Below are 18,625 nucleotides of genomic sequence, written 5' to 3'. Positions count from 1 at the left end.
CTAAAGGCAGCAGAGCCTACATTTCTAACTGGCAGTTAGGGGGAGAAAGGCTCTTCCTCATCCTCTGTAATTTGGACTATTTTTCTAGGCTTTTTTATTGAAAAATATATTTTGGATGACTATGTCTTTTGTGGCCAAATTTGGTGTGATTTGGTTCAGTGGTTTTGTTGTAGTAAAACACACATTACATTTTTATATATAGAGATGAGACTTATTCTAAATGGCTGGCTGGCTGGCTTCCCCCCACAGTACCTTCCTTATGGCGATGTTCCAAGTACTTTATGTTCTCTTGGCTTTGCCAAAGTTGCTTAATGCTTGCTTGCTTTAGTCTTCTTTGCAGATTCAATAATTGTATTATTATTAGACTCTAAATGAGGATTGCTGCAGCCAGCTATTATTTGGGTCCTGTGCAGCATTGCATTATGGGAGATGTAGTTTACAGCAGGGCCTTTTACATTCTCTGTCATTGGGGACCTCGCTTTCCAAAACTACATTTAAAATGGCTGTTTCCTCAATCTTCATTAAGTTTAGTCCTGCCTACAGCACCTTCCTTATGGCGACAACGGGGCAAAACTCCAAAGTAAAATAATTGGTTTTTAAGCACTTTATATTTTCTTGGCTTTACCAAAGTTGCTTAATGGTTATATTGAAAATTAAACTGACCTTGGGAGACATCCAAATGTTAGAATATTAACAAAAATTATTGGTGAGCATTTCAATTTCTAAATTCCCACCCACCTTTCCTACATGTTTCGAATATTGCTTCGTATGCACTAATTTTACGATTTTTAACTAAATACGATTTAAAAACGAAATTATCCTCAAGCCTAATTACCAACACTACACTACATATTGGTGCAAGATTTGGGTTGGAATTCATTTTCCCTTCTAACAGATACGCTTATATAATCACAAATCAGGGAAGAGAATGTTCCTGTTCTATTGTGTGATCAATGGGAGAATTGCCCACTGTACAAGCAGAAATCTATTCACACAATGTTAGATTCTGCCCATAGGCTTCACTGTTTCCCTTGTTAGGACATCTTCTTTCATACATGAGAAAACCCATAACATTAAAATGTTTAGGGGAAGAAATTATAAATCATTATGCTACATTTTGCGATTGATTCTAATATTTCACAATATAATTTAAAATATTGTTGGGAAATACAATATAAATATTTGTATATTAATAGTTTTCAATCCTTTTTTAAACTTTCAGCAACGAGGTCTTACACTGACAAGATTATTGTGCTTGCTATACAATTTTACCTGACATGTACACCATATCTGAAACTCACCAGAGGTTACAGGTCTTCTCTCATTGATAGTATTATAAATAGATTGTTCTTAATATGTCCCTGAGAAAATAAGACAAATTCAGAAGTCAAATAAAGTGCACAGTGAGTAGTAACAAATATATGTCCTTAAATCCTATTTTAAAAGTTATTCTAAAGCATATATGTGTTTTGGGCCCCTTCTACACTACCATATAAAATTTGCTTTGAACCGGGTTATATGGCAGTGTAGACTCATATAGTCCAGTTCAAAGCAAATAATATGGATTATCTACTTTGATTATCTGGATTATATGGCAGTGTAGAAGGGGGCTTGCTCTACTGCTCCTGTCTTTCATCTCATATGGTCCTGTGCATGAAGAGGATAATAATTTTTTTAAATGATATTGACAACACACCAAGCTACTTGATAGAAAGTCCATGAGAAAATACAATGTAAAGTAATTTTATCTCAGACCTTTATTGAAGTTTCAGATTTTTGCCTAAATTATTACTTAGGCCCCTTCTACACTGCCATAGAAAATCCAGATTTTCTAGTTCAAAATATATCGTGGAATATCTGCTTTGATTACCTGGATTATATGGCAGTGTAGAAGGGATCTTCCAAACCCTGAAATATTTTTATTAAAGAAAAATAGGTTGTGAAAGAGGAAAATCTAAAACAAAGATGAAGTGAGGGAAAATATATTTTAGTCATGCCAACATATGGAGTTATCTACTGTGATTTCTCTTATAGGCCATATTGGAATTATCATTAATGAACTACAGTAGTATATTAGTGAATGGTGTGTGATCACTCCCATTTGGCCCACCCAAGCAAACCAGTCTTCCATATCTTTTGTTTTAACTGTGAATGCAAACTAGAAACTCTGGCATGTCTCTCCCCATACAAGCCAGGCTTACTTACGACCATGTTTGGGAAGGCCAAGTACAAGTTTACAGTTTCTATGTTGACTTCAACATAATATAACATTGCAGACATATCAGATATAATGTTCATATTAGGCCTTTTAAAGATATTACTAATTCTTGCTAAAACACAAAAAGTCAATTAACTGCTATCTTGTAGAATTATGGATAAAACTCATGCAGATCTACATGTTAATTGAGAGTAACTTTCAGCAATCCTAAACACTGACCATAATTACTGTGGTGGCTAGGGGTTTTAGTTATTAAGATATTTATATCTAATCTTGTATCACAGAATCTCAGGATGGTGTAAAATTTAAAACAAAATTATGTGCATGCCTATCTCCAACATCTCATAAATAAAGACTGGCACATATGTGGCTGATCATCGTCGGTTTGTTTCAAAAGATATTAACGAGGAATAACACACAAGCTAAACAGTTTGTTTTGGACGGAGCCTACTGGGCAGAGCAAAATTCCATCTCTTCATTTTCTTCACACAGTTAATTGAGTGCAAGTGCATTCTGAACTCAGTTTATTGCAACTGAAGTATTTTTTATTTATTTATTTATTTCCAACATTTATATCCCGCCCTTCTCACCTGAAGGAACTCAGGGAGGCGTACACAACTGGCAACAATTCAATGCCGACACATAAATAAGCATAACAGTAAATAAAATCCATTACAGACAATACAGTATAAAAATATAAAAACATACAATTAAAATCCATTCATCCAATATCCTCGTGCTTTAGCCATAAATCAGTCCAGGTCGTTTTTATCAATTATTCATCGAAAGCTTGGGCACAAAGCCATGTTTTTAAGGCTTTTCTAAAACTCGAAAGGGTTGGGGCTTGTCTTATATCTCTGGGGAGGGTGTTCCACAACCGAGGAGCAGTGACCGAGAAGACCCTGTCCCTCGTTCCCGCCAGCCGTGCTTGTGAGGCAGGCGGGACCAAGAGCAGGGCCTCGCCAGATGACCTTAGGGCTCTTCCTGGCTCATAGAAGGAGATACGTTCGGACAAGTAGATTGGGCCAGAACAGTTTAGGGCTTTATAGGTCAAGACCAGCACTTTGAATTGGGTTGGTAGCATATCGGCAGCCAGTGGAGCTGGCTTAGCGGGGGGGGGGGGGGGTGCGCTCCCTGTATGCCGCCCCAGTTATTAATCTGGCTGCCGCCCGTTGTACTAGTTGGAGCTTCCGGGCGGTCTTCAAAGGCCATAGAGAGCATTGCAGTAGTCCAAACGGGATGTAACCAGAACGTGGACCACCGTAGCCAAGTCAGACTTCCCAAGGTACGGGCGCAGCTGGCACACAAGTCTTAGTTGTGCAAATGCTCCCCTGGCCACCGCTGAGACCTGGGGTTCCAGGCTCAGCGATGAATCCAGGAGAACACCCAGACTGCAAACCTGTGTCTTCAGGGGGAGTACGACCCCGTCCAACACAGGCTGTAACCCTATACCCTGTTCCGTCCTACAACTGACCAGGAGGACCTCTGTCTTGTCTGGATTCAGTTTCATCCAGTCCGACACAGCGGCCAGACACCGGTTCAGGAACTGAACTGCCTCCTTAGTGACAGGTGGGAAGGAGTGACAGAGCTAGACATTATCTGTGTACAGATGACACCACACCCCAAAACTCCGGATGATCTCTCCCAGCGGCTTCATGTATATGTTCAACAACATGGGGGACAGTACAAGTCAATGGTTGTGGGGCCGAGCAGGTGTGTCCCCCAGTGACACCATCTGGGAACGACCCTCCAGAAAGGACCGGAGCCACTGCAGAACAGTACCCCCGAGCCCCATTCCGGCACGGCGCCCCAGAAGGATACCGTGATCGACGGTATCGAAGGCTGCTGAGAGGTCCATAATGTATTAAAATAAAACATGTTTCTTCCAGAAATGACAAATAAATTGAGATGCTGCAGTATCTAATCTTTTAGTTCTCAGGAGTTTTAAAATATTGAAATGACCTTTCTGTTGGGTTGTTGTGTGTTTTCCGGGCTGTATGGCCATGTTCCAGAAGTATTCTCTCCTGATGTTTCGCCCACATCTATGACAGGCATTCTCTGAGGTTGTGAGGAGAGAATACTTCTGGAACATGGCCATACAGCCCGGAAAACGCACAACCATCCTGTGATCACGGCCATGAAAGACTTCGACAACACATTGACCTTTCTGTTGTCCCAAACTATTTTGTGGCAATTCCCTTCAGTAGCTGCAACATTTTTACTCTCATTTCAATTATGCACTACAGCAGCAAAATGCAAAAAACAACAACAGGGGAACCTCAAACTATAGGATCATACCAGCAAATGACACCTCCGTTTTTTTAAATGCTAGGAGATCTGTAATGCAGATCATGAAATTGCGACAAAAGATCCAGTGAAATGATGGAATATATTGGCTACAGAGGCAACAGCAACCAGAAATTCCAACAAAATCTAAAGAGCTATGTGCCAAGACACTATGCTTCTTTACATCAGTCTAGAAGGGCCTACAGAAATAACAGCTACTCAAAGCATAACATTTGTGTGTATGTGGCTTCAAGTCATCTGCTGACTTAAGACAACCCCATTAATTTCATAGGGTTTTCTAAAGGCAAGGAACATTCAGAAGGATTTTTGCTTATCTATATATATAAAAGAGTAATGGCATCAGGGCAGCGGACAAAACAACAAAACTACAGGCCCCCCAACCTCGAAATTTGACAACACAACCCATCATTCACGGCTCTAGGTTGATACAACAAAAAGAAAAGAAAAATAAAGTTCTAATTACAGGGAGAGGAATTTTCCAATTGCTGCCAGTTAGAAGGCTAAGCTCCGCCCACTTGGTCTCCTAGCAACCTACTCAGCCCAGGGGACAGGCACAGTTAGGCCTCACTTAGGCCTCTTCCACAGATTATGATTTTAACTGGATTATATGGCAATGTAGACTCAAGGCCCTTCCACATCTATATAACCCATTTAGAATCTTATATTATCTGCTTTGAACTGGATTATCTTGAGTCCACACTGCCATATAATCCACTTCAGTGTGCATACTAAACATAAAGACAACCATACAACAGACATGCAATACCACCACTACCTCAACAATTTCTCACCAACAACACCAGACAATGCCACAGCAACGCGTGGCTGGGCACAGCTAGTACATATTAAAGTGTCTTGAAATTTATCTCATTCATATGTCTCCAGACTGCCATGCATAACTGCAACATTATAGGAAAAGGTCATAACAAAGCCACTATTTCCCAAAAGCTCCATTTTCTAGTCATAAACTATTCATGAGTGCATCATTCCCAAAGACACACAGATTTATAATCTACATATTTTTTTTTCATTTTCATGAGCTCAGTGAAGGAATATTCAATTCACTTGTAGCTCCAACAGATCACTTGTTTGTAAAGGGAAATGATACAAGCATGCACATATTGACATCATCTCTCACATACATGAGAAAATCAAGTACCACTCTGCCAATATTTGTCTATAAATAAAAAAGGAATTATCAAAACAATGGATTTAAATTTCATTAAGATACTCTCATTCTTAAACTAGTGAAATTTAGGCTGTGGCAATTCTTTGTACTTCAGGAGTTCAGAACCATTCGGCACAACATGTGAAAAGCAAAAGACTATGGGGCAAGTGAAATCTTATTCCCTGCATCAGATATGTTGGGATAAAAATTCACAGAAATGCACCCCCTTCCTGATTCATAGCAGAATTTTGACTCAGAGGCTCTGCCACTTGATTAACAAATAAGAGGAACTGCAGATTGTTTTCTTGTGTATACTTTTAGAAGAGGGACAGGAATGACCTTTCTGTTTCTCCTCTAACACAACTATCAGATCAGTGCTTGATTGCCATGTGTTATGTTCACAAGAAATGTAACATGAATTTATGCACAACTATTAGAGCTGAACAAGCAGCCCTCTTAATCTGTGTCTTTATAGTTATACTCCATGTGGTTTGCAACATGAAGGCTGCTTTGTAATGAAAAAAAACCTAGGTAGTCATGAGAGCTTGCTTGGCCTATCTCCTGATAGCTCATAAATCAGTTAGAAAAACAAACTGGGTACCACATGTATCAAGCAAAGAATCCATACTGGTTGATGTATGTCCCTAGAATATACCCATTTCTTTGCCACAGGCCTCAGATGAGTAATAAAGGGCAAATGAGGATAAACAGCAGCTGACTCAACATCTAATGATGAAGTAGATAGCCTTAATAGAATCCAAGCAGAATTATGAGATCCTGGTACAAGGGCAGTCTAGGGCTTGGTCTGGTTTTGTGTTTAAATAAATGCCCTTCCTGAGTTATAAGGAAAACAACACAGATGGCGTTCAGTGGGTTAACTATTTACTTTTCAGATGAATTCCATGCACCCTTCTCTAGTTCTAACCATGTCTGTTTCTCAAATGGGGTGCGTTTCTAATATAGTTTTTAAAAAGTGAGAAACATTTTCTATTCCCATTATAAGAAAAGTATGAATTTCTATTCAAACTCATATAATAGCAATTCCCCACACACCACAACTAATGCAGAACCTCTTTGCATTTACTTAACCATACTTCAAGTAACCAGCACAGTGGGTGAGAACAGCACATCATGTAAGGCTTGTTATAATGAGACCCAGAGCTGCTATCATACTGCAAGTACTGGGATAGCTATTAGAGGAACCAACAGCTACAGTGAGTTGCTTTTAGCATAGGACTGCGTAGTCATTTGCTCCATCTGCCAAGAAACAATATGCTTGCATAAACATTATATTCTCTGTACTTCTGCTTTTCTTTAAAGGAAGCTCTACACATTTGTATTTTGTTTGCTAACCAAGAAGAAATTCTTCTATGGCTCTACTTGTCATATTTTTATTTTGAAATGAGGCTACATACAGAACCTGGCTCTGATGGGGATCAAAACAGCTGATTGATTCTTTCAAGGGAAATACTGTATATATATTGCAAGAAAAAGCACATTAGCACATGATACTGGCAGACCCACTGGAAAGCTTATTCAAATAATTCTTACAGCACCTTCTCAGAAAAAGATACAGCTCAAACACTTTGGATGGCAATTGTTACTTATTTGTTTCATACACATACAAAAGGGAACACTGCAATCTTTTTAGGAAGACCAATTAAATGTTCATAAAACACTGCATAAAATTTAAGTTCTCCAGAACTCTATATCAGGCATTAATAATAACAATAAAACTTTATTTCTGTCCAGCCCTATCTTCCCAAAGGGACTTAGGGGGGATTCCAACAAACAACGGCATACATTAAATGCTTTCATAAAACAGACAGATATTGGCATAAAATCCCAACAAGACCCCACATATGAAAACAGCGTTAAAAACCTAACATCAAATTAAACCTAATATCAGTGAATTGAACATAACATTGATAAATTAAACCAATACAGTCAGGCAGAATCAAACAAGAATTATATAGTGACATAAAATCTAAATAAATGTTCACAGTAATTTACAAAAGCCAACTGAAGTTCAACACAGTTGTGTGGGTTGAGTTATGTAGCCTATGGTGGTAAATTGGGCTGACATAGACTAACAGAGCCCAGATACAGCATAGTTGTCAATCAGGATCCGGAAGTGGTCTCTCACTAATTAATCCTCCTCCTCTCCATATGCTAATGAGCAGAAGTAGGCCTTTAGTTGTTTTCTGAAGGAGAGGAGGGAGAGGGCCAGCCTTATTTCTTTAGGGAGGTAGTTCCAGAGGTGGGGGGCAGCCACGGAGAAGGCCCTCTCTCTCGCTCCCACCAGCAGTACTTAAGATGGGAGTCAGAATCCTGAGGGATCCCACAGGCCAATGGCCAGGACGTCGAACAGGAGTCCCCCAGCTCCACTTTCTGGGTCCGACCCTCCAGGAAGAACCGGAGCCACTGTAGAACAGTGCCCCCAAGTCCCATCCCAGAGAGATGGCCCAGAAAGATACCATGGCTGATGGTATCAAAAACCACTGAGAGGTCCAAGAGAACTAGCAGGGACATACTCCCCCTGTCTAGCTCTCTTAGATCATCCACCAAGGCGACCAGTGCCGTCTCTGTCCAGTAGCCAGGCCTGAAACCAGACTGAGATGGATCCAGAAAATCTGTATCTTCCAAGAACCTTTGGAGCTGTGGGGCCAACACCTTGCCCATAAGGGGGAGGTTTGACACTGGCCTATATTTGTTAAATTGGACAGGATCCAGTGCCAGTTTCTTCAAAAGAGGTTGTACTACTGCCTCCTTGAAAATACTTGGCATTATGCCTTGAGTCAAGGAGGCATTCACCAGCACCTTCACCCACCCTGCTACCCCCCCCCCCCCGGCCAATTTTATGAACCAGGATGGGCAAGGGTCTAGAGAACAGGTGGTTGCCAGAAGTTCAATAAAGCAGAAATGTGATTTGATTTGTGGCATTATGCCCTATAGTCTGCTAAGATGCCAAGATGTCTTTCCAGTTAAGCCTAAAGTACCTTATCACACTAGAGCACCTATCTACTTTAAATCCTGTGGCTGCCTCTTGCAGGATTCTAGAGTTTGTAGTTTAGGAAAGGACCTTTAAACTGCTCAGCCAGAGGGGTCCTGGGCCTCACTAAACTACAAACCCCAGAATTCTGTAGGAGGCAACAACAGGATGTAAAATGGATATATGCTCTAGTTAAGTGGTTCCCAACTTTTTTTTTTTTTACCAGGGACCACTTTGACCAGGGACCGCTCTTCAACATTAGTACCAAAAGAGTTACGAATCAGGTTTTGGTCAACTTCAGATTTGGTTTGGTTATTTGGGGTGCTGATTCAGAAAACTGCATTGCATAGACCACATCAGCTCTAATTTCTGATACAAAATATATGTCATCCAGTAGTTGCGATCTGCTCACTCACAGAAAACCGTATTTAATAATCTAGAGCTGATGTGGTCTATCCAATGCAATTTTCTGAATCAGCACCCCAAACAACACAAGGAACAGGCCTAAAAACAAAGACATCAAGAAAAAAAATTTTTTTTGGTTGGGCTGTGTTATTATCAGTGGATTTTGTTAACACTCATGTTAAAAAAAAAAAGAAAAGAAAGGGAGGGAGCTGAGCTTGAAAAAATACAAAAAAGGAGAGCGAGACCCAAGCTTTAACAACAACAACAACAACAACAACAACAGGGTCTTATAAGGGGCTGCTTTCCCATTACAACTCTTGTGTTTGGCAATGGAAGCTAATAATAATAATAACATTAATATTATTTTATATTTTTTATTATTATATATGAATATTTTAATGTTTTGATACCAATAACATTTTTAAAACATTAATAGTATTAATAATGATTACTTTGGGAGAATAAACAAGGTCTTACAAAGGGCTACTTTCCCATTACAACTGGTGTGTGGCAATGGGAGATAATAATAATAACTCTCCTTCTCTCTCTTGCTCCCTGGGCAACATACTCCTCCCTTCTCTTCCTCTCCTCTCTCCCCCCTCCAATGGCGGCACCCCTGGCGCATGTGCAGTTGCAATTTTCCCCCGCATGTCTTGTGGGCCTTATTTTAGGTCTCATGGCCCATTTAATTTTTGACCTCACCACTATGGAGCAATGGTTCCTAACTATTGCTCCATAGTGGTGAGGTCAAAAATTAAACAGGTCAAAAGCACTGCTTCAGGTTCAATTAACATACCAAGAGGATACAAACAGCTGGTTAAAAAACAAGGTGTCCCTCAATATTATAAAAGCAACTCTGTTAAAAATAGTAGTTAAATACAGAAGTCATGCATCATTTAAGACACTACAGTGACCAGTCTTTTTATTAGACCAAACTGGAAGCACCCATAAGGATGCAAAATATCACTCTTGATACAACACTTTAAAAAAAAATAGATCTCCAATTAACATTATCTCTACTAGGCCACTTTGATTACAAAGGAGGTTTGTGATCATCCTCCTCCAGCATATCAAAATGCCTGGTTGGATAAGACATAATGAGACAGTGAGATCACCTCTGTTGGCTATCATATATTACTAAGATACAGACTTGCAGTATGTAATAATACTTCCATATTTTGTGATTCAGAAGAAAAGGTTACAAAAAAAATCATCCAAAGCCAAAACTGTACCTAGATAATACTTGTAAGTCTTGTTATGTTATCAATAACCTTAAGAGAATACAATGTAAACTACTTATTATTTCTGTTATGTGCCTTCAAACTGGTTTTGATTGAGTGGAACCCTACCATGGGTTTTCTGGCCAAGTGTATCATCCAGAATGTATGAAGGACCAGCCCTCTCACTGCTACTGGTTGAGCATACATGCCCATATCTATCTATATCTATATCTATATATATAAAAGAGTGATGAGCATCAGGGCAGCGGACAAAACAACAAAACTACAGGCCCCCCAACCGCGAAATTTGACAACACAACCCTTCATCCATGGCTCTAGGTTGATACAACAAAAAGAAAAGAAAAATAAAGTCCTAATTAGAGGGAGAGGAATAATTGTTTTTATCCAATTGCTGCCAGTTAGAAGGCTAAGCTCCGCCCACTTGGTCTCCTAGCAACCGACTCAGCCCAGGGGACAGGCAGAGTTAGGCTTCACTTAGGCCTATTACACAGATTATCTAAAGCCCCAGCTTCTGCCAACCCAGAAGTTCGAAAACATGCAAATAAGAGTAGATGAATAGGTACTGCTCCGGCGGGAAGGTAACGGCGCTCCATGCAGTCATGCCGGCCACATGACCTTGGAGGAGTCTATGGACAATGCCGGCTCTTCGGCTTAGAAATGGAGATGAGCACCAACCTCCAGAGTCAGACACGACTGGACTTAACGTCAGGGGAAAACCTTTACCCTTTACCTTAACTACCACCAATTCCTCAATACTTTATTTCCCATACCACCATACTTCACCACAGCAACTCATGGTCAGGCACAGCTAGTCTATAATAAAAGTGAATGTTTGTATGTTTGTATGTATGTATCAGCGTATCAGCATTTTGATTGGCCAGGCGGAATATGGGCCAGCTTTCTGATTGGCCGGCCGGAATATGGGCCAGCTTTCTGATTGGCCGCCACTTTCACAGGCCACTGGGACCCCTGAGGCAAAAACTACTACCAAACAGGCTTCGGCCTACTCTCTTTCCTCAGAACAACGCTAGCTTTGGTACGCTTAACAGCCTTCGGCCTACACTTTTGTAATCAAAAATACCACTGGGACCACCAGGAAGGCCGGACCTGGACCAAACTTCACACACATAACCCCTAGGACCCATGAACCCACTGACAACGGATCTGGATCAAATAGACCCAACATGGCCAACTGTGCATAGTGATAATAAAAAAAATTACATTTACATTACTATATCTACTTTCCACAACAGACTGAAGAGGAAAAAAAGACTATCTTTTTAATCTTTCCTTTTAAGGATGGTTTTGGCTGTCTTTATGAAAACTCTCCCCCCCCCCCCACCTTACCCACCCACCACTGGGCCCCTCTGGCCCCTCTGCTGACATGTTTAAGGCCTTCCCGGCTGGCTTTCTCCTCCTAGGCCCCAAATGAGGATGCCATCTTGCCTCCTTAAGATTGCTCCAAAGAAGGCAGCTTCTGCCTGGGTCATTGCCAGAACTGTCCTTCTACAAGACAGTACTTTACACAACAGACTGAAGAGAAAAAAATCACTATCTTTTTAATCTTTCCTTTTAAGGATGGTTTTAGGTCTCTTTATGAAAACTTTTATTCCCCCCCCCCCCCCCGCTACCCACCACTGCGCCCCTTTGGCCCCTCTCCTGACATGTTTAAGGCCTTCCAGGCTGGCTTTTTCCTCTTAGGCCCCAAAGAGGACGCCATCTTGCCTCCTCAAGATTGCTCCAAAGAAGGCAGCTTCTTCTACTTTTAGGTCTTATATATTTATACTATTGCTTGACGTTACTTTTATGTTTTATTTATATGATGGATTTTAGCACGTGGCTTAATGACCTTGCGAGCCACTTTGGATCCATTGCAGAAAGGCGGGGGAGAAATATCAGAATCAAATAAATAAATAAATAAATGTATGTCTCAATCGTATGTATGGTTGGAATGACCTTCTGTCAGGAGGGCTTGGATGGTGTCTTCCTTCGTGGCAGACGGGGCTGGACTGGATGACCTTCACAGACCCCTTTCAAATCTCCCAATCATATTTGTGACTGGATGGTCATCTGTCAGGAGGGCTAGGATGGTGTCTTCCTTTGTGGCAGACGGGGCTGGACTGGATGACCTTCAGAGACCCCTTTCAAATCTAGGACTCTATCTATCTCCCAATTGTATTTATGACTGGATGGCCATCTGTCAGGAGGGCTTGGATGGTGTCTTCCTCTATGGCAGAAGGGGGTTCGACTAGATGGCCTTTGGGGGCCCCTTCTAACTCTAGGATTGTATGAAAGCCTCTAAACCAGGCACGGGCCAACTTGGACCCTCCAGGTGTTTTGGACTCCCACAATTCCAGACAGCCTACCCCATGATGCTTTATGTCCTGGTGCCGTTTGCGGGATGATGGACCATGGCTGATGGGATATGTAGTACTTTCAATCGCTACGATTCCCACAGGCCACTGCGATGCCCACCAGTAACGGAACTGGACCAAACTTGGCACATACAACCCCCATTAACCCCTTTAATTCCTGGGGCAGTTTGGGGGATGATAGACCAAGGATGATGGGACATGCAGTACCTTCACTCGCTTCTTGAGACAACAGCAACTGCTACAAATGGCACAACTGAACCAAATGTGGTATATATATCCCAAATGACACACTTTATATGTTGCAGCAGTTTGGGGGAGGATGCACCAAGGACGATAGGATTTGCAGTACCTTCATCCAAATCACCTCCCACAGGCCATTGTGATTCCCATGAATGACAAAACTACCAAACTTGACATATAGGTGCAATGTGGTCCACTTTACGTCCTCCTGTCATTTGAGGGAACAACGGACCAGGGAAGATGGGATTTCCAGTACCTTCACTCACTTCCTCAGACCGCTGCAACCCACACCAATGTCTGATCAAAATCAAACTTGGCACACATACCCCCATCACCCACTTTATGTCCTGCTGCGGTTTGAGGAACAATGGACCATGGATGATGGGATTTACAGTACCTTCACTCACTTCCCCACACCACTGCGACCCCCACCAATGTCTGATCAAGACCAAACTTGACACATCGAGTCCCCATGACCTACTTTACATCCTGGAGCTGTTTGGAGGGGGATGGACCATGGACTTGCATATGGGAGTTGTAGTTCACCCACACCAACTAAAGCCAACTGACACTGGATCGAGACTAAACTTGGAACAAAGGCAAACAATTCCGTTCTCAAATAACCCAGGCACCGCCGGGTCCCCAAGCTAGTTGCTCTATATAGCTGAGCCATCACCACTCCTAATATACAAGTGCAGTCAATCCAAATTTACACTGGAAAATTCTAGCTAATATGGCATTTTACTCTCTGTAGTAGAATAAACTGGATTTCAAGACAGACTTGAAAAAACAGTTCGCCATACTGATAAATATACTGAAGTTATTTGTCCCGAGACATTTGGATACCTGTCACATACTGTCATGTTGGACATTTATGACAATCTATGCATTGGAATAATCTAATTAGAAGAACTTCCATACCTAACTGATATATTTTTGACCTGCCATGGGTTAGAAGATTAAAATATGAAAGAAAAATAATCACTTATGTATTCAGGTCACTTAGCTGTTCTAAAAACAAATTTGATGTCTGCCAAAAGTAAACAAACTAGCTTCATTTTTAGCCATACACTTGTGCTGACTGTGTGGCTAGCTACATCTTTCCACATCAAAAATTGCAACTTATCTTCAATAGCTGATAGCCAAGGTAACACATTTAACATGGAATACTAGTAAACTCCCCCTTCCCTTTAAGTCGTTGCTTTTAATCGTTTCCTACATAAAATATATACTTCAGCATTTCTTTCACTATTTTTTCCTATTTGGTATAAGAATAAAATAGAATTATTCACAGTACTGAATGTATACATTGTTACATAAACCAGATTCTAGTTGATCTTTTCCATTTAATTCATACTGTGCTCAACTAGAACATCAAGTCTATATTTGCTTACATACATTTATATTCTAAGTAGGATGGAAAAATCTTCAATCTCCTTTTAGAGAGTAGGGTGTAAAGGAAATTCCTGAAATTGGCTTGAAGTAGTATTTCAAATCGTTGTTCATAAAACTCCAACCAAGATTCTGCAAAAATATTTGTGGAACACAGACAAACATAAAAGCCATAAAAAGCATCACTATGAATGTTAATATCAAATATTAGTTACCGGTATTTCTCTACCTCTGGGCTTTTCTAAATCTGCAGTGTGTTGCCCTCAAGTCAACTCTGACTTATGGTGACCTCATGAATGAAAAATCTCTCCAGCACCATCACAATAAAGTAGGATTCAAAGATGAATAAGCAAATAACAGCTTTTAAAAACAGATTAAATGATAGAAAAATGATACTGAGAAAATCTGCTAATGTTTAACAACTATTTAAAGCAAGAGCCCTATATACTTTTATGTATGCACAAAGCCTAACAATTCTCAGCTGATCTTGCAAATAATAGTCAGGAGTGATGTGTTCAGAGATGATGATAATATAGATAATGAACAGAGAATTACTTTAACTCTGTTTATTTGACAGAACATGTGGCAATTTAACATACGATGTGGAAGAAAGATAAATACCAGGGCTTGGCTAAGTGATGAATTATCTGCTTAAATGATCTCAAATTGCTGGATGGGTATTTCATACAACAGTAAATATAATCAAGATGACAGTACGACTCAAATACTTCAAGTCCCTTTTAAAAACAAGCTCAAGAGACATAATGATTCAGGGGATGAAATTTTCAGCTTGCAAATAAGAAAGCAGATTCAGATTCCCAATCTATCCTACACAAGTTACTATATCTCAGCCTCACTTTACCTAGAGTTGAGGACAAGATAAAATAATGATGGATAACACTGGCCAACACACATTTTGGTGCCTCAAATGTTAGACCTGTTTCTGGGTATGTTTGACCTGGTGATTCCAGCAATGGTGCCAGTTTCCCCCTATCTGCTCTGATTTGTGAGATATAGTACATATGCCATATACCACTATTCACTTTGCTCATCCATAAAAAATCAGGATATTTTAATGTAGTGTTTAAGTTAGTATGTTGTAAACATCAAGAAAACATATTAAAATTAAAAGAAAAGTGTATTACAATGAAAATCTATTTATTTCATACTACACTTTCCATTATAAATTCAACCAAATCTAAGAAATTACAGCTAATGTGGTGTATCCAATGCAGTGTTCTGAGTAAGTGCCCCAAATAACCCTAGAAATAATCCTAAAATCCAGGACACCAAAATTTTGTTTTTTGTTTTGTTTTGTTGGGCTGTGTAATGCAAACATGAAAAATCTGTAAAACCAGAATGAACAAGGATAATCAATCACTGCAACCTCTGTGAGATTAAGATATATTAAATCTCCTTCAGTATCTTTTAAAAAATAGTCCAAGATCATTTTGAATAGTTACACAAAAAATAATAAAATGGTTCATCATCAGTTCTAGAGCACACCATCATAAGTCTATAATCACAACCATAATTACATGCAAATAAAGACAAGTAAGCTTGGTGACAAATTTGAATAAACATGTTTAGGATTGCATTCACTTGTGAAAAGGATCAGAGTTCCTCAAGAACAAAAGCATGACAAGCACTTTCTGGCCTGTTTGGTGCTTTGCCCTGATTTGAGAAAGTAAAAGTCTGCCAGCCACTTTCCCAGCTAGTATGTTGATGGTACCCAGCATTGAAGGACACCTCTGTAATGTCAAATCTTGCCTGCTTTCCTTGGAGACCCTAAATGTAACTGAAAACTTTCTCAGTACCAATTCCTATGACTTGTCTGAATATAAGAGCCAGAGTAAGCTCTTCTGACTCAAACCATTGCATCACCATCAAAGACTTTGGGCTTCCCCAGGGTATTTCTTGGCCTGATGAGATTCAAAGTTTGCTACAATAGAAGAGAATAACAAAAGTGACAGCAGCAATCAAAAACAATATGAGAAAGTTGTCTACGGCAAAGGGGAGGGGGGAGGAAACAGAAATACATTTCATAATCAAGATTTCCAATCATGCTTGTTTATTTTCGACAATTCTCTCCTTCAAACTGAAATTGCATTTTGCTGCTGTGTTAATGAGACTCCTGCCCAGCACTGTAATGCGTTGTTTTTCTTCTGTGCGCAACCTGGGTACTGCTTTAGCTAATCACTATCAGTGCCTCTCCTGGAGGCTGGCTGATGCTCAGAGACAGGCGCGGGGGAGTGGATTCCAGCCCAGAGCATCAGCCTTCTGGCAAGTATGGTATTCATCAAAGCTGCTAATGTACCAGGGATAATAATGCAGAGCTAGCAGCAAATAAGAAGGGAGGGGGCAAGAACCTTTATGTGCAGATGTAAGCAGCAGGGAGAACAGCCCAATAGGTCTGAGGGAGGGAAGGTGACCAGGTGAACACGAACAATTTGGTTCTTCTTCCATGACACACCAACACTAAAGTCACCTGCTACCCTAAAGACTGCCAGAACAGAACATCATTGGGCGCAGTAGCATTACTGCAGTGTGACAACACTTAAACTGCCCAGGCTAAATGGTATGAAATCCTGGGAGTTGTAGTTTTACAAACTCCATAGCTGCCTTTGGTGGTGCCTCGCCATGCCACAGCAGTTTAGTCCAGATCTGAGGGAGGAAGAACCCTTTCAGCAGCCATGTCAACCTAAACAATTTTGTTCTACCTCCCTTTGTACAGCAACACAAAAAGACTCAAAAACTGCCTCCTGCCCAAAAGGCTGCCAGACCAGAATATCACCTACACTATAGATATAATACAGTTTCAGGCCACTGTATACTGCATGGCTCAATACTATAAAATCATGGGAATCAAAGATTGGTGAGGCACCAGCACTCTTCGGCAAAGAGGAGGAAAGAATGTGTAAAATTGGATTGCTGTGAGTTTTCCGGGCTATAGGCCCATGTTCCAAAAACATTATCTCCTGATGTTTCACCAACATTTATGGCAGGCATCCTCAGAGCTTGTGAGGTCTGTTGGAAACTAGGCAAGTGGGGTTATATACTGTGGAATGTTCAGGGTGGGAGAAAGAACTCTTGTCTGTCAGAGGCATGTGTGAATGTTGCAGTTGGCATTGAATAGCCTTGCAGCTTCAAATCCTGGCTGCTTCCTGCCTGGGGGAATCCTTTGTTGGGAGGAAGCAGCCAGACTTTGAAGCTGCAAGGCTATTTAACGCTAATCAGGCTGGTTAACTGCATCATTCACACTTGCCTCAGGTAGACAAGAGTTCTTTCTTCCACCCTGAACATTCCACAGATATATAAACCTCACTTGCATAGTTTTCCAACAGACCTCACAACTTCTGAGGATGCCTGCCATAGATGTGGGCAAAACGTCAGGAGAGAATGCTTCTGAAACATAGCCATAAGCCTGGAAAACTCACAGCAACCCAGTGATTCCGGCCACAAAAGCCTTCGACAAGACAATGTGTAAAATTACTACTCCCATGATTCCACTGAGCACTGAGCCATGGCAGCTGAGGTGGTGTCAAACCGCATTAACTCTGCAATGTAGAAAGACACATACGTGCACACATCAAGCATCACCTCACCGAAATGAAGGACCTCACAAACAAGGCACTGTAATGAGATCCTATTGTCTGGAGTGGCCAGCCCCGAGGGGATAATAAAGACACATCCACCCCGAAGCAATGAGGAGGGAAAGAGAGCCTGCAAGAGGGCAGCACTGCATACCTGGGGTAGGGGGGTGGGGGTGGGGGTGTTATAGCGTGACTGACACAAAACCGTCTCCTCACTCACGGTGAGGCTTGTGTTTGTATTTGTATGGTGTTGTTTAAGAGCCAGGCGGAGGCAAAGGGCTGATGCAGAGAGGGGAGGATGAGGAACTCCCTCCTCGCCTTGGCCACTGAGGTGCCACCTCCGCAACCGCCACCTTCCTTCCTTCCTTCCTTCCTTCCTTCCTTCCTTCCTTCCTTCCTTCCTTCCTTCCTTCCTTCCTTCCTGACTTCAGTGTAGGCCTCGCCAGCCTTTCTTTCACGCCTCCCTCTCCTTTCCGCCGCTTACCTGCTTCTTCTCCTCCTCCTGCCACCTCCTCCTCAACTACTCGGCCTTCTGCGCTTATTATTATTCCCCTTTTGACAGCAGTAGCAGCGGCGTCCGAGTCCGGCGGCGGCGGCGGCGGCGGCTGCCCATGTCAGAGAGGGATCCTGCCCGCCTTCACTTCCCGTCGCCAAGGAAACCCAAAGGCCCACCCCCTCTTTTTACCCCTCCTTC

General features: G+C 41.3%; 1 protein-coding gene across 6 annotated transcripts in view; it reads right to left on the bottom strand.

The window, feature by feature from the left end:
- lyst (lysosomal trafficking regulator) overlaps nt 1–18,606 on the bottom strand; it is a 128,164-nt gene extending 109,558 nt beyond the window's left edge. For 3 of the 6 annotated variants that reach the window (XM_062975305.1, XM_062975314.1, XM_062975317.1), the window contains exons 1-2: nt 18,416–18,606; nt 1,302–1,361 (exon numbers count right to left, since the gene is read on the bottom strand). The gene's annotated coding sequence lies outside the window, so the exon portion shown is untranslated. The remainder of the gene's footprint in view (nt 1–1,301; nt 1,362–18,415) is intronic. The other 3 variants (XM_016999183.2, XM_062975320.1, XM_062975308.1) reach the window with 2 other exon arrangements.
- Nucleotides 18,607–18,625: the final 19 nt, after the last annotated feature.

The sequence above is a fragment of the Anolis carolinensis genome, chromosome 1 (assembly GCF_035594765.1).
Source record: "Anolis carolinensis isolate JA03-04 chromosome 1, rAnoCar3.1.pri, whole genome shotgun sequence".
Taxonomy (NCBI): domain Eukaryota; kingdom Metazoa; phylum Chordata; class Lepidosauria; order Squamata; family Dactyloidae; genus Anolis; species Anolis carolinensis.
The sequence above is the reverse complement of the archived record's forward strand: the minus strand, read 5'-3'. Positions and strand labels throughout refer to the sequence as shown.